This window comes from Xenopus tropicalis, chromosome 4, assembly GCF_000004195.4.
Source record: "Xenopus tropicalis strain Nigerian chromosome 4, UCB_Xtro_10.0, whole genome shotgun sequence".
NCBI lineage: Eukaryota > Metazoa > Chordata > Amphibia > Anura > Pipidae > Xenopus > Xenopus tropicalis.
In genome coordinates this window covers 1,467,415-1,482,870 of record NC_030680.2, presented here as the reverse complement: position 1 = coordinate 1,482,870, position 15,456 = coordinate 1,467,415, and positions in this window count along the sequence as shown.

The following is a 15,456-nucleotide window of genomic DNA, read 5'->3' as shown; positions in this document are numbered from 1 at the left end:
AGACCAGACACTGACCTATCCACTTCACATACAGACCCACACTGACCTATGCACTCACATACAGACCCACACTGACCTATCCAACATACAGACCCAACACTGGAAGTTGACCTATTCCACTCCATACAAGACACATACTGCACCTAGTTCCACTCACATATCAGACCCCACACTGACCTATTCCAGCTGCAGCATAACAGACCCACACCTGACCTATCCACTCACATACAGACCACACTGACCTATCCACCACATACAGACCCACACGTGACCTAATCTATCCACTCACATACAGACCCACACCTGACCTATCTATCCACTCACCAACAGACCCATACTGACCTACCACTCAACATACAGAACCCACAGCTGACCTAATCTAATGCCACTCACATACAGACCACACACTGCCTATCTATCTCACTCACATACAGACACGCACACTGACCTATCTCACTCACATACAGACCCATACTGACCTATCCACTCCATAGCAGACCCACAGCTGACCGTATCCACTCACATACAGACCCATACTGACTCTAGTCCACTCACATACAGAACCACACTGACCCTATCCACGTCCACATACAGACCCATACTGAACCTATCCAGCTACATACAGACCCACACTGACCTATCCACTCCATACAGACGCCACACTGACCTATCTATCCACATTCACTATATCAGACCCCACTACTGACCTATCCACTCACATACAGACCCACACTGACACTATCTATCCACCACATACAGCCCACACTGACCTATCCACTCACAACAGACCCACACTGAACCTAGATCTATCCACTCATCATACAGAACCCACACTGACCCTAATCCATCTCCCATACAAGACCCCAACTCCTATCACACTCACATAACAGACCCCACACTGACCTATCACTCACATACAGACCCACACTGACCTATTCCTCACATCAGACCCACACTAAGAGGCTGTTAGTTACCGGGACCTATCTACCACGTCACATACAGACCCCACTGCCATCCACTCACATACAGCACCCACACTGACCTACTCCACTCACATCCAGACCCACACTGACCTAGTCTACCACGTCACAATACAGACCACACTGACCTATCCACTCACATACACCCACACTGACCTACCACTACATCAGACCCATACCTGACCTATCCCTCAACATACCAGACCCACCACTGACTATCCAGTCACATACAGACCCACATGAACTATCCACTCACATACAGACCACACTGACCTATCTATCCACTCACATACAGACCCACACTGACCATTCCACTCACATACAGGACCCACACTGACCTAGTCCAGCTACATACAGACCCAGCACTGACCCTAACTCCACTTCACATACGACCACACTGACTATGCCACATTCACATCACCAGACCCACAACTGACGCTATCCACTTCACATACCAGACCCACACTGACCTATCCACTCACATACAGAACCCACACTGACCTATCCACTCACATTACAGACCCACACTGACTATCCACTCACAATACAGAACCCACACTGACCATCCACTCCATACAGACCCACACTGACTCTACCACTCACATACCAGACCCACGACGACCTATCCACTCACATACAGAACCCATACTGACCTTCTATGCCACTCACATACAGACCACACTGCCTATCCACCTACAAATACAGACCCACATGACCTAATGTATCCACTCAATACAGACCCACACTGACGCTTCATCCCACCACCCTCACGAGAATATCTATCCACTCACATACAGACCCACACTGACCTATCCACTCCAAACATACAGACCCACCTGACCTATCTATCCACCACATAACAGACCCCACACTGACCTATCCACTCACATACAGACCCATACTGACGCTATTCCACTTCACATACAGACCAACAGCTGACCTATCCACTTCATACAGACCCACACTGACCTAATCTATCCACTCCATAACAGACCCCATCAACTGACCTCATCCACTCACATACAGACCCATACTGACCTATCTATCCCACTACATACAGACCCATACTGCCTATCCACTCACATAACAGACCCACACTGACCTATCCACTCACATACAGACGCCACACTGACCCATCCACTCACATACAGACCCACACTGGACCTATCCCACTCACATACAGACCCAACACTGGACTATCCACTCACAACGACCACACTTACCGTATCACACTCACATACAGACCCATGACTGACCTATCCACTCACATAACAGGACCCACCACTGACCTAATCCACTCATAATACAGACCCACACTGACTATCCACCTCACATACAGACCCACACTGACTATCCACTCACATACAGACCCACACTGACCTATCCACTCACATAGCAGACCCACACTGACCTATCCACTCGACATACAAGACCCATACTGGACCTATCTATCCACTCACATACAGACCCATACTGACCTATCCACCACATAATGACCCAACAACTGACCTATCTATCCACTCACAATACAGACCACACTGACCTATCTATCCACTCACATACAGAACCCATCACTGACCAATCCACCTCAACATACAGACCCCATAACTGACCCTATCCACTCACATTTTATCAGACCCACACTGACCTATCCACTCACATACAGACCCATAACTGACATATCCACTCACATACAGACCTACACAATGACCTATCCACTCAACATACAGACCCACACTGACTAATCCACTCACATACAGACCCACACTGACCTATCTTCACTTCACATATCAGACCCACACTGACCTATCCACTCACAACAGACCCACACTGAACCTATTTCCAACTCACATACAAGACCCACACTGACCTATCTATCCACTCACATACAGACCCACACTGACTCTACCACTCACATACAGACCCATAACTGACCTATCACTCAACATCAGACCCTACTGACCTATCCTATCCACTCACATACAGACCCATACTGACCTAATCCACTCACAATACAGAACCCACACTGACCTATCCCACTCATATACAGACCCACAACTGACTAATCCACTCACATACAGACCCACCTGACCTATCCACTCACATACAGACATACTGGACCTATCCACTCACATACAGACCCACACTGATCTAATCACCACATACAGACCCACACTGACCCTATCCACTCACATACAGACCCATACTGACCTATCCACTCACAACAGACCCACACTGAAACCATCCACTCACATACAAGACCCACACTGACCTACCACTACATACGAGAACCCACACTGACCTAAGTCCACTCCATACAGACCCACACGGACCTATCCACTCACGATACAGACCCACACTGACCTATCGCACTCACAATCAGACCCACACTGACACTATCCACTCACATACAGACCCCACACTGACCTATCCACTCACACTATAGCAGACCCACACTGACCTATCGCACTCACATACAGACGCCACCACTGACCTATCTATCCACTCACATACAGACCCACACTGACCTATCCACGTCACATACAGACGCTCACACTGACCTATCCCACTCACATTACAGACCCACACTGACCTATCCAACTCACATATCAGACCCACATCTGACCTATCCACTCACGATACAGACCCCATACTGACCTATCCACTCCACCATACAGACCCATACTGACCCTATCCACTCAGCATACAGACCCCCACACTGCCTAACTCCACTCACATACAGACCCACACTGACCTATCCACATCACATACGACCCACACTGACCTATCCACTCACTACTGACCCACACTGACGCTATCTATCCACTCCACATACAGACCCCACACTGACCTATCTATCCACGCACAATGCAGACCCACACTGACCAATCGCACTCACATTACAGACCATACTGACCATCCACTCACATACAGACCCACACTGACCTAGTCCACTCACATACAGACCCATACTGACCTTATCCACTGCACATACAGACCCACACTGACCTATCCCTCACATACAGACACTCACACTGCTATCTATCCACATCACATATCAGACCCACACTGACCTATCTATCCCACTCACAGTACAGACCCACACTGAACCTATCTATCCCACTCACATACAAGACCCACAACTGACCTATCTATCCACTTCACATACAAGACCCACCTGACCTATCTATCCACTCAACATCACAGACCCACACTGACCTATCCACTCACATACAGACCACACTGACCTATCTATCCAGCTTCACATACAGACCCCACAACTGAACTATCTAGCCACTTCACATACAGACCGCACACTGACCCTATCCATCACAATACAGACCCGACACTGACCTAGAGTCCCACTCACATACAGACGCCACACTGACCTAAATTCCACTCACATACAGAACCCACACTGACCTATCTTATCCGACTCCATACAGGACCTCACAACTGACCTATTCCACTCACATCCACCCACGACTGACCCTATCTACCACTCACATACAGACCCAACTGACCTATCCACTCACATACAGACCCACTACTGACCCTAATCTATCCACTCATCATACAGGACCCACACTGACCTATCCAACTCACATAACAACCCACACTGACACTACACCACTCACATACAAGACCCACACTGCCTTATCCACTCACATACAGAACCCACACTGACCTATCCACTCACATACAGACCCACACTGACCTATCTATCCACTCACTACAGACCCACACTGAACTATCCACCACATACAACGCCAGCCACTGGACCTATCCACTCACATACAGACCCACATACGACCTATCTATCCACTCACATACAGACACCCACACGACCTATTCCACTCACATACATAACCCAGTCACTGACCTATCCACTCACATACAGACCCAACTGCCTATCCACTCACATACAGACCCACACTACCTATCCACTCACAATACAGACCCAACACTGACCTATCCACATCACATACAAGACCCACACTGACATATCATCCACTCACATACAGACCGCACACTGACCTATCCACTCAACATCAGACCCACTAGCTGACCTATCGCACTCACATACAGACCCACACTGACCTACTATCCACCATCCACATACAGACCCACACTGACCCTATCCACTCACATAAACAGACCCACACTGACCTGATCCCTACACTACAGACCCAGCACTGACCTATCCACACACATACAACCCACACTGGACTACCACGTCACATACAGACCCAACACTGACCTATCCACTCACATACCAGCCCACAGCTGAACTATCGCACGTTACATACAGACCCACACTGACCTATCCACTCACATACAGACCAGCACTGACCTGATCCACTCCACATACAGACCCACACTACCTATCCACTCACATACAAGACCTACTGACCTAATCTATCCACTCACATACAGACCACACACTGACCTATCCACTCACAATACAGTAACCCACACTGACCTATCTATCCACTCACATACAGACCCATCACTGACCTATCCACTCACATACAGATCCCACACTGACCTTCTATCCATCACATACAGACCCACACTGACCTATCCACTCACCAACATGACCCCCAACTGACCTAGCTATCCACTCACATACAGCTCACACTGACCTATCCACTTCACAATACAGACCCATACCTGACCTATCCACTCCATACAGACCCACACTGACCTATCCACTTACATACAGACCCACACTGACCTATCTATCCACTCACATACAGACCCACACTGACCTAGTCCACTCACATACAGACCCATACTTGACCTATCTATCCATCACATACAGACCCATACTGACGCCTATCCACTCACATACAGACACACACTGACCTATCCACTCACATACAGACCCACACTGCACCTATCCACTCACATACAGACCCACCACTGAACCTAATCCACTCAGCATACAGACCCACACTTGACCTATCCACTCACATACAGACCCACACTGACCTATCCACTCACATACAGACCCATAACTGACCTATCCACTCACAATACAGACCCAACACTGACCTATCCACTCATATACACTGACCCACTCACATACAGACCCACACTGAACCTATCCACTCACATACAGACCCACACTGACCTATCCACTCACCGATACAGACCCACACTGACCTATCCACTCACATACAAGACCCATACTGACCTATCTATCCACTCACATACAGACCCATACTGACCTACCACTCACATACTGACCCACACTGACCTATCTAATCCACTCACATAATGACCCACACTGGACCTTATCTATCCACTCACATACAGACCCACACTGACCAATCCACTCACATACAGACCCATACTGACCTATCCACTCACATACAGACCCACACTGACCTATCCACTCACATACAGACCCATACTGACCTATTCCACTCACATACAGACCTACACTGACCCTATCCACTTCACAACAGACCCAACACTGACCTATCCACTCACATACAGACCCACACTGACCTATCTATCCACTCACATACAGACCACACTGACCTATCCACTCACATACAGACCCACAGACCTATCCACTCACATACAGACCCCAACTGACCTATCCACTCACATACAGACCCACACTGAACTATCCACTCACATACAGACCCATACCGACTGCTATTCCACTCACATACAGACCCATACTGACCTATCTATCCACTCACATACAGACCCATACTGACCTATCCACTCACATACAGACCCACACTGACCTATCCACTCAATTCACAGACCCACACTGACCTATCCACTTCACATACAGACCCACACTGACACTATCCACTCACATACAGACCCATACTGACTATCCACTCACATACAGACCCACACTGATCTATCACTCACATACAGACCCACACTGAGACCCATATCTATCCACTCACATACAGACCCACACTGACCTAATCCACTCACATACAGACCACACTGACCTATCCACTCACATACAGACCCACACTGACCTATCCACTCACATACAGACCACACTGACCTACCACTCACATACAGACCCACACTGACCTATCCACTCACATACAGACCCACACTGACCTATCCACTCACATACAGACCCACACTGACCTATCCACTCACATACAGACCCACACTGACCTATCCACCTCCATACAGACCCACACTTGACACTATCTATCCACTCACATACAGACCCACACTGACCTATCCACTCACTACAGACCCACACTGACCTATATATGACCTATCCTCACATACAGACCCACACTGACACGACCCATACTGACCTATCCACTCACATACAGACCCCATACTGACCTATCCTCAAATACAGACCCACACTGACCTATCCACTCACATACAGACCCACACTGACCTATCCACTCCATACAGACCCACACTGACCTATCCACTCACATACTGACCCACACTGACCTATCTATCCACTCACATACAGACCCACACTGACCTATCTATCCACTCACATGCAGACCCACACTTGGACCATCCACTCACATACAGACCCATACTGACCTATCCACTCACATACAGACCCACACTGACCTATCCACTCACATACAGACCCATACTGACCTATCCACCACATACAGACCCACACTGACCTATCCACTCACTATACAGACCACACTGACCTATCTATCCACTCACATACCAGACCCACACTGACCTATCTATCCACCACATACAGACCCACACTGACCACTCTATCCACTCACATACAGACCCACACTGACCTATCTATCCATCACATACAGACCCACACTGACCTATCTATCCACCACATACAGACCCCACACTGAACCTTCCAACTCACATACAGACCCACACTGACCTATCTATCCACTCACATACAGACCCACACTGAACTATCTATCCACTCCATACAGAACCCACACTGACCTATCCACTCACATACAGACCCACACTGCCTATCCACTCACATACAGACCCACACTGACCTATCACTCACATACAGACCCACACTGACCTATCTATCCACTCAATACAGACCCACACTGACCTATCCACTCACATACAGACCCACACTGACCTATCTATCCAACTCACATACAGACCCACACTGACCTATCTATCCACTCACATACAGACCCATACTGACCTATCTAGCACAAGCTTTGGGGGTGACCCCTTCTTCAGGTGAAATAGTTTTGGCACCTGAAGAAGGGGTCACCCATGAAGGCTTTGTGCTGTTTGTTCATTTCTGCAAATAAATGATTTGAAGGCATTGCCGACACACTGGTGTGCTTCTTCCGCTTTGCAAAGATACTTGGAAAAAAAGGCTTGGGAGCGGCTGTGGAAGTTAAGCACCCTTTAAGAACATGTATGTAAGTGGTGTGCTGAAGATTTTTGTTTATGTTGATTGAACCTTTATACAGAGTAATCATGTCCCCTCGCAAGCGCCTCTTTTCCAGAGAAAACAACACCCAACCCTGACAGTCTCACCCCATAGTTTTAACCCTTCCATCCCCCTTAACCAGTTTTATTGCAGTCTCTGCATCTCTCTCCAGCTCATTAATATCCTTCTTAAGGACTGGAGCCCAAAACTGCCCCCCCATACTCACTGTTACTGCCCCATACTCACTGTTAACTCATACTCACTGTTACTGCCCCATACTCACTGTTACTGCCCATACTCACTGTACTGCCCCCATACTCCTGTTACTGCCCCCATACTCACTGTTACTGGCCCCCATACTCATTTTACTGCCCCCCTCACTGTTACTGGCCCCATCTCACTGTTACTGCCCCATACTCACTGTTTACTGCCCCCCACACCCCCCATACTCACTGTACTGCCCCCTGCCACTGTTTACTGCCCCCATACTCACTGTTACTGCCCCCATACTCACTGTTACTGCCCCCCCCATACTCACTGTTACTGCCCCCCATACCACTGTTACTTACTCATGTTACCCCCCCATACTCACTGTCACTGCCCCCCATACTCACTTGTTACTGCCCCCCATACTCACATGTTACTGCCCCCCATACTCACTGTTACTGCCCCCCATACTCACGTTACTGCCCCCATACTCACTTTTACTTCCCCCATACTCACTGTTACTGCCCCCCCATACTCACTGTTACTGGCCCCTACTCACTGGTTACTGCCCCCATACTCACTGTAACTGCTCCCCATACTCACTTAACTGCCTATCTACACTCACATACAGACCCAACTGACCTTCTATCCACTCACAATACAGACCCACACTGAACCTATCTATCCACTCACATACAGACCCACACTGACCTATTCTATCCACTCACATACAGACCCAAACTGACTATCCACTCACATACAGACCCCACACTGACCTATCTATCCACTCACCTACAGACCCACACTGACCTATCCACTCACATACAGACCACATGACCTATCCACTCACATACAGACCCATCTGACCTATCCACTCACATACAGACCATACTGACCTATCCACTCACATACAGACCCACACTGACCTATCCATCACATACAGACCCACACTGACTACCTATCCACTCACATACAGACCCACACTGACCTATCCACTCACATACAGACCCACACTGACCCTTCCACTCACATACAGAGCCCACACTGACCCTATCCACTCACATACAGACCCACACTGACCTTTCACTCACATACAGACACTGACCTCACATACCAGACCCACACTGACCTATCTATCCACATTCACATACAGAACCCATACTGACCTATCCACTTCACATACAACCCACACTGACCTATCCACTCACATACAGACCCACACTGACCTATCCACTCACATACAGACCCACACTTGACCTATCCACTCACATACAGACCATCACTGCACTACAGACCCACACTGACTATCCACTCACATACAGCCCATACTGACCTATCCACTCACATCACACTGACCTATCCACTCACATACAGACCCACACTGACCTATCCACTCACATACAGACCCACACTGACCTATCCACTCACAATACAGACCCACACTGACCTATCCACTCACATACAGACCCACACTGACCTATCCACTCACATACAGACCCACACTGACCTATCCACTCACATACAGAACACTGACCTATTCCACTCACATACAGACCCACACTGACCTATCCACTCACATACAGACCCATACTGGACCTACTATCACTCACATACAGACCCACTGTAAGTGCCCCCCATACTCACTGTTACTGCCCCCCATACTCACTGTTACTGCCCCCCCATACTCACTGTCACTGCCCCCATACTCACATTCACTGCCCCCATACTCACTGTAACTGCCCCCCATGCTCACTGTTACTGTCATCCATACTCACTGTTACTGCCCCCATACTCACTGTAAGTGCCCCCCATACTCACTGTCACTGCCCCCCATACTCACGTTACTGTCCCCATACTCACTGTTACTGCCCCATACTCACTGTAACTGCCCCCCATACTCACTGTCACTGCCCCCATACCACTGTACTGCCCCCCCATACTCACTGCCCCCCATACTCACGGTTACTGCCCCCCATACTCACTGTAACTGCCCCCCATACTCACTGTTACTGCCCCCATACTCAAGGTGAGGCCTTACCAGGGACCTATAAATGGGCAAAATTATGTTCTCATCCCTTGAGTCAATGCCCTGTTTATACAAGACAGCACTTTATTTGCTTTAGTAGCCACAGAATGACACTGCCTGGAATTAGACAACTTGTTTATCTACAAATATCCCAAATCCTTCTCCATTAAGGATCCCCCCAACTCACTCCCATTCAGTAGATAGTTTGCGTTTATATTTTTCTACCAAAGGGCAGAACTTTGCACTTATCAACATTGAACCTCATTTTCCAGTTTGCTGCCCAGTTTCCCAGTCAAATCGCTCTGCAAAGCGGCACATCCTGCATGGAACTTATAGTTTTGCCCAATTTAGTATCAATAGAAACAGTACTGTCTATGCCCCCCCCAGGGCATTAATAAACAAGTTAAAAAGCAAAGGCCCAAGGACTGACCCCTGCGGTACCCACTAACCACACTGGTCCAATTAGAAACTGTTCCATTCCCCCCCACTCTGTGTACTCTATCCTTCAGCCAGTTCTCTATCCAATTACAAATATTATGTTCTAGGCCAATATTCCTTAATTTTATCATTAACCCTCTGTGAGGTACTGTATCAAACGATTTTAGCAAAGTCCAAGTAGATCCCATCCACTGCCATTCCAGCATCAAGGTTCCTGCTCACCTCCTCATAAAAGGCGACTAAATTAGTCTGGCAAGATCTGTTACCCATAAACCCCTGTGGCACAAACTAATAGTATTGTGAGCTGCAATGTATTCAAGTACCCTATCCCTTATTACCCCTTCCAAAAGTGGGATCCAAAAAGGATCACTTTATAAATAACGGCACCACATTAGCAATCCGCCAGTCTCTTGGCACCATGCCAGACCCCAATGAATCCTGGGAAATTAAGTGAAGAGGTTTGGCAATCACAGCGCTCAGCTCATTTAATACCCTGGGATGAATCCCATCCGGCCCTGGACCTTTGTTTCCCTTTACATGTTCAAGTCTCTATTGAATTCCCCCCCGAGTGCCCCATGCGCCAGTAGCTAAATTACTAGCACTGGGCATATTACAAGGGAAGCCTTCATTATCTGGCTCCTCAGATGTATAGACAGATGAAAAATAAGAGTTCAAAATTTCAGCTTTTTCCCCGTTCTCATCAACCAACTTACCCCCCCGTGATAATAAAGTTCCCACCCCTTCTTGCTTCATTTTTTTACTATTCACATAATTAAAAAATAATTTTGGAATCTTTTTACCCCTAGCTGCAATATCCCTTTCCATCTCTAGTTTAGCTGCCTGATAGCTTTTTTGCTGCTTTATTTGCCCCCCTTGTACCTGATGAAAGCCCCAGCTGCCCCAGCTTTTTCTTACCAACCCCGACAATAACACTTTTATTCAGCCATAAAGGTTTTGCTTTGCGATGCCTCTCCTTGCTTACAAGGGGAATATACTGTTGTGTATACCTACAAAGCAATGTTTTAAAGATGTTCCATTTTCCTTCTGTGCCTAACCCCATGAAAAGCCTTTCCCAGCTGCCACATTGCAGAGATGCCCTTATACTGGCACAGTCTGCACTGACCTGACTAGTTCAGCCATAAGTGCTGGGCAACTAATGGGGTCTCAGGGTATAGTGCTTGGATAAAGTGGGGTCCTGTGTAGTACAGACAGCAGTGCAACACAGACTAATGTGCCCCCTGCCCAGGGCTGCGTGCCAGTTGATGTGCCCGTGGGTGGCAGCCTGATTCAGCCTGGTCAGTTTAGCAGATTTACATGGGAAGCAATAAAATAATGGGACCTTGTTTGTTTGATTCAGGACTTTTTACAGGTACATTAGAGGACATTATAGACAGATGTTGGGGGGGTCACATAGAAAGAAACAGCGCACAAGGGCCCCCCCTTTTAGAACTGAGGGACTGAACTTTCCCCTGAAGCAGCAGAAATGGTTCTTCCTGGTGAGGGCAGTGAGTTTGGGGAATGCCCCCTGGGGTATTAAATGGAACAGAGCACAGGCTGGGGGAATCTGCTCTATGATTTAATATAAGAAAAAGAAAATATATAAATGAGTGAATGTAACATTTACAGATTACAAATCTTATTTGTAGAGGGTAAATTTCCTGATCTCATAGAACTGATACAGGGAAATTGTAACCTGAATATTATACACAAAAGAGATTTTTCCAGATTAAAGGAGTTCGAATTCAGCTCAGCCTGTGTATAAACTGTATGAATGCAGATTGTGCTACTGTATGTGCTAAAGCAGGGGTGTCCCTGGCCCCTCAGCTGCCCTGGCCCCCCCTCACCCCACATTTACCCCACTGAGTGTAGGAGCCGTGCGCTTTACTCCTTGAAGTTACCAGGAGCGACACTTTGCCCCCTGCCGGCTGCTGCCCCCTGAGGCGAGTTTCCCAACACAACAATATAAATGAATTACATTACAAACAGTTATGTGTGGGGGCCTCACAGCCATTAACCCTTTCCTGCCATTCGGCACCATTTGCTGTTACAGTATCAGGTTTATTGTAGAGAATAAAACCCTTGTGTCCCTATGCAGCTCCCCCAGCCCCCAGGCTGACACCGACTGATATCACAATGGAGCCCGGAACAGAGACGACAGTTACGTGTGAGGCCAATGAGTTTTATCCCAAAGACATAACTTTCCAGTGGATCAAATATCAACGTGGTTCTGGGAATGTTCTGTTACAAAAAGGAGTCTCCTACACTCTCCAATAGATAATAAAGATGGAACCTTCAATCAAAGTAGTTTTCTGCGGATAAATCCGACACTAGAAGATAATGGGAACGTCTATTCCTGTAATGTGTCCCACAGATCCATGGGAACTGATCTGCAGCTCAATCTCACTCTCTCCGTCACAGGTAAATTCTTGTCTATTATTCTCATTTTAGTCATTTTTATACAAATTAGAAGATCCCCCAGTACCCCAATACCCCCTCCAATCCCCCCAAACCTCCCATTTGTCTGTAGGGTGGCATCTCTTGCTTGTCAGACTATTAAAGGCAAGGTTTACAAGGGAAGGATGAGATTTTGGCAGATGGGGCTTTACAGGGAAACAATGGGGACATGAATTAAATTTATCCCAAAGCACTTGATCTCCAGAAGGGAAGCAGAAGAGACACAAGACAGAAGGGGCCATTTACAAAGTGGAAGACAGGTACATTCTGATGTTTTTTCACTTTCCCTGAATTGCTGGGGATCTCGGTGCAGAGACCTGTGGTCGCCCCACAAATAAAATTTGCCGGCATTTAGCAGCACTGTATTCATGGTGGGGGGAAGGCACATACCCATCCCTATCCCTAACTTACATGCCATATAGACTCAGGGACAAGGTCTATTTGGGTCTATATTTGGTCTATTCAGTTTTTAGACACACATGAGGTCTATGTTAAAGGAGAACTAAAGTGTAAAATTAAAAATCATTAGAAATACTGTACCCCCCTGTGGGGGGCACAACCAAACGATTGCTCTGCGAGGAACAAAGGAGTCGGCCAGGAACGTACGGAGACACAAGGGAAGGGATGGAGTGAGGAGCAGAGGAGTCGGCCAGGAACGTACGGAGACACAAGGAAGAGATGTAGTGAGGAGCAGAGGAGTCGACCAGGAATGTACGGAGACACAAGGGAAGGGATGGAGTGAGGAGCAGAGGAGTCGGCCAGGAACGTACGGAGACACAAGGGAAGAGATGTAGTGAGGAGCAGAGGAGTCGGCCAGGAACGTACTGAGACACAAGGGAAGGGATGTAGTGAGGAGCAGAGGAGTCGGCCAGGAACGTACAGAGACACAAGGGAAGAGATGTAGTGAGGAGCAGAGGAGTCGGATAGGAACGTACGGAGACACAAGGGAAGGGATGTTGTGAGGAGCAGAGGAGTCAGCCAGGAACGTACAGAGACACAAGGGAAGAGATGTAGTGAGAGCAGAGGAGTCGGCCAGGAACGTACGGAGACACAAGGGAAGAGATGTTGTGAGGAGCAGAGGAGTCAGCCAGGAACGTACAGAGACACAGGGGAAGGGATGGAGTGAGGAGCAGAGGAGTCGGCCAGGAGCGTACGGAGACACAAGGGAAGGGATGGAGTGAGGAGCAGAGGAGTCAGCCAGGAACGTACGGAGACACAAGGGAAGGGATGGAGTGAGGAGCAGAGGAGTCGGCCAGGAACGTACGGAGACACAAGGGAAGGGATGGAGTGAGGAACGAAGGAGTCGGCCAGGAACGTATGGAGACGCAAGGGAAGGTATGTAGTGAGGAGCAGAGGAGTTGGCCAGGAACGTACAGAGACACAGGGGAAGGGATGTAGTGAGGAACGCAGGAGTCGGCCAGGAACGTACGGAGACACAAGGGAAGGGATGTAGTGAGGAGCAGAGGAGTCAGCCAGGAACGTATGGAGACACAAGGGAAGGGATGTAGTGAGGAGCAGAGGATTCAGCCAGGAACGTATGGAGACACAAGGGAAGGGATGTAGTGAGGAGCAGAGGAGTCGGCCAGGAACATACGGAGACACAAGGGAAGGGATGTAGTGAGGAGCAGAGGAGTCAGCCAGGAACGTACGGAGACACAAGGGAAGGGATGTAGTGAGGAGCAGAGGAGTCGGCCAGGAACGTATGGAGACACAAGGGAAGGGATGGAGTGAGGAGCAGAGGATTCAGCCAGGAACGTACGGAGACACAAGGGAAGGGATGTAGTGAGGAGCAGAGGATTCAGCCAGGAACGTATGGAGACACAAGGGAAGGGATGTAGTGAGGAGCAGGAGTCAGCCAGGAACGTACGGAGACACAAGGGAAGGGATGGAGTGAGGAGCAGAGGAGTCGGCCAGGAACGTACGGAGACACAAGGGAAGAGATGTAGTGA